Source organism: Triticum aestivum, chromosome 2B (assembly GCF_018294505.1).
Source record: "Triticum aestivum cultivar Chinese Spring chromosome 2B, IWGSC CS RefSeq v2.1, whole genome shotgun sequence".
Classification (NCBI taxonomy): domain Eukaryota; kingdom Viridiplantae; phylum Streptophyta; class Magnoliopsida; order Poales; family Poaceae; genus Triticum; species Triticum aestivum.
This window is the reverse complement of record NC_057798.1, coordinates 183650732-183654717: the sequence shown is the minus strand read 5'-3', so window position 1 is coordinate 183654717 and position 3986 is coordinate 183650732.

The window sequence follows — 3986 nt, the reverse complement described above, 5'->3', positions numbered from 1 at the left end:
ATTTCCATAAGAGTTGTTGTAGGAATTTCCATAGTTATTAGAAGGATTACTAGGATAAGGCCTAGGATTAAAATTCCCTCTATATGCGTTGTTTCCAAAACTATTCCTACCAACAAAATTCACATCCATAGATTCATTATTATTCTCAATCAAAGTAGACAAAGGCATATCATTGGGATCAAGAGGACTATTTTTTGTAGCAAACATCTTCATAAGTTCATCCATCTTTTCACTTAAAACATTGATTTCTTCTATAGCATGCACTTTTTTACTAGAAGCTCTTTCGGTATGCCATTGAGAATAATTAGCCATAATATTATCAAGCAATTTTGTAGCATCTCCTAACGTAATTTCCATAAACGTGCCTCCCGCGGCCGAGTCTAAAAGATTTCTAGAAGCAAAATTCAATCCGGCATAAATTTTTTGTATGATCATCCATAAATTCAAACCATGAGTAGGGCAATTGCTAAGCATCAATTTCATTCTTTCTCAAGATTGGGCAACATGCTCATGATCAAGTTGTTTAAAATTCATAATATCGTTCCTAAGAGTGATGATCTTAGGGGGAGGAAAATACTTAGAGATAAAATCACCTTTGCACTTGTTCCAAGAATCAATACTATTTTTAGGCAAAGACAAAAACCAAACTTTAGCATGATCTCTAAGTGAAAACGGAAACAACTTCAATTTGACAATATTGTTATCCGTATCTTTTTCCTTTTGCATATCACACAAATCAACAAAATTGTTTAGATGAGTAGCGGCATCTTCACTAGGAAGGCCGGCGAATTGATCTTTCATAACAAGATTCAACAAAGTGGTATTGATTTCACAAGACTCATCATTATTAAGAGGATCAATCGGAGTACTAAGGAAATCATTATTATTGGTATTCGAGAAGTCACACAATTTGGTATTATCTTGCGCCATGGCAACAAGTAATCCAACACACAAGCAAACAGAAAGGAAACGGGAAAAGGCAAACAGGAAAAAGAGGAGGAGATTGGGAAAGAGAGGGCAAATAAAACGGCAAGAGTGAAGTGGGGGAGAGGAAAACGAGAGGCAAATGGCAAATAATGTAATGCGAGAGATAGGGATTGTGATGGGTACTTGGTATGGTTGACTTTCTCTTGCGTGAGCCTCCCTGGCAACGGCGCCAGAAATTCTTCTTGCTACCTCTTGAGCACTGCGTTGGATTTCCCCAAAGAGGAGAGGATGATGCAGCAAAGTAGCATAAGTATTTCCCTCAGTTTTTGAGAACCAAGGTATCAATCCAGTAGGAGACCATGCACAAGTCCCTCGTACCTACACAAAACGATAGCTCCTCGCAACCAACGCGATTAGGGGTTGTCAATCCCTTCACCGTCACTTACGAGAGTGAGATCTGATAGAGATGATAAATAATACTTTTTTGGTATTTTTGGTATATAGATGCAACGTGAAAAGTAAAAGGCAAAGTAAAAACAAAGCAAGTAATAAAGTAATGGAGATTGATATGATGAGAATAGACCCGGGGGCCATAGGTTTCACTAGTGGCTTCTCTCAAGAGCATAGATATTCTACGATGGGTGAACAAATTACTATTGATCAATTGATAGAATGAGCATAATTATGAGTATATCTAGGTATGATCATGTATATAGGCATCACGTCCAAAACAAGTAGATCGAAACGATTCTGCATCTACTACTATTACTCCACTCATCGACCGCTATCCAGCATGCATCTAGAGTATTAAGTTAAAAACAGAGTAACGCCTTAAGCAAGATGACATGATGTAGAGGGATAAATTCATGCAATATGATAAAAACCCCATCTTGTTATGCTCGATGGCAACAATACAATATGTGCCTTGCTGCCCCTTCTGTCACTGGGAAAGGACACCGCAAGATTGAACATAAAGCTAAGCACTTCTCCCATTGCAAGAACTACCAATCTAGTTGGCCAAACCAAAAGGATAATTCGAAGAGACTTGCAAAGATAACTCAATCATACATAAAAGAATTCAGAGAAGATTCAAATATTATTCATAGATAAGCTGGATCATAAACCAACAAGTCATCGATCTCAACAAACACACCGCAAAAAGAAGATTACATCGAATAGATCTCCACGAGAGAGGGGGAGAACAATGTATTGAGATCCAAAAAGAGAGAAGAAGACATCTAGCTACTAGCTATGGACCCGAAGGTCTGAAGTAAACTACTCACACTTCATCGGAGGGGCTATGGTGTTGATGTAGAAGCCCTCCATGGTGGATGCCCCCCTCCGGCGGAGCTCCGAAACAGGCCCCAAGATGGGATCTCGTGGATACAGAAGGTTGCGGCGGTGGAATTAGGTTTTTGGCTCCTTTTCTGATCGTTTGGGGATACGTAGGTATATATAGGAGGAAGGAGTACGTCGGTGGAGCAACAGGGGGCCCACGAGGCAGGGGGCGCGCCCTAGGGGGGCACGCCCCCCACCCTTGTGACCGCCTCTTTTGTTCCTTGGAGCAGGGTCCAAGTCTCCTGGATCACGTTCGGTGAGAAAATCACGTTCCCGAAGGTTTCATTCTGTTTGGACTCCGTTTGATATTCCGTTTCTTCGAAACACTGAAATAGACAAAAAACAGCAATTCTGGGCTGGGCCTCTGGTTAATAGGTTAGTCCCAAAATAATATAAAAGTGGAAAATAAAGCCCAATATAGTCCAAAACAGTAGATAAAGTAGCATGGAGCAATCAAAAATTATAGATACGTTGGAGACGTATCAGTCTTTCACAAAGCACATACCTTGATATGATATTGAAGAAGTTCAATATGGATCAGTCCAAGAAGGGGTTCTTGCTTGTATTGCAAGGTGTGAAATTGAGCACAGCTCAATGCCCGACCTCGGTAGAAGATAGAGAAAAGATGAGTGTCGTCCCCTATGCCTCAGCCATAGGGTCTATCATGTATGCCATGCTGTGGACCAGACCTGATGTAAACCTTGCCGTAAGTTTGGTAGGGAGGTACCAAAGTAATCCCGGCATGGAACACTGGACATTAGTCAAGAATATCCTGAAGTACCTGAGAAGGACCAAGGATATGTTTCTCGTTTATGGAGGTGACGAAGAGCTCGTCATAAAGGGTTACGTCGATGCTAGCTTCGACACAGATCTGGATGACTCCAAGTCACAAACTGGATACGTGTATATTTTGAATGGTGGGGCAGTAAGTTGGTGCAGTTGCAAACAAAGCGTCGTGGCGGGATCTACATGTGAAGTGGAGTACATGGCAGCCTCGGAGGCAGCACATGAAGCAATCTGGATGAAGGAGTTCATTACCGACCTAGGAGTTATTCCCAATGCGTCGGGCCCGATGACTCTCTTCTGTGACAACACTGGAGCTATTGCCCTTGCTAAGGAGCCCAGGTTTCACAAGAAGACCAGGCATATCAAGTGTCGCTTCAACTCCATTCGTGAAAATGTTCAAGATGGAGACATAGATATTTGTAAAGTGCATACGGATCTGAATGTTGCAGATCCGTTGACTAAACCTCTTCCACGAGCAAAACATGATCAACACCAGAACTCTATGGGTGTTCGATTCATCACAATGTAACTAGATTATTGGATCTAGTGCAAGTGGGACACTGTTGGAAATATGCCCTAGAGTCAATAATAAAATGGTTATTATTATATTTCCTTGTTCATGATAATTGTCTATTGTTCATGCTATAATTGTATTAATCGGAAACCGTAATACATGTGTGAATACATATACCACAACATGTCCCTAGTGAGCCTCTAGTTGACTAGCTCGTTGATCAATAGATGGTCATGGTTTCCTGACCATGGACATTGGATGTCATTGATAACGGGATCACATCATTAAGAGAATGACGTGATGGACAAGACCCAATCCTAAGCATAGCACAAGATCATGTAGTTTGTTTGCTAAGAGCTTTTCTAATGCCAAGTATCATTTCCTTAGACCATGAGGTGCAACTCCTGGATGCCGTAGGAAT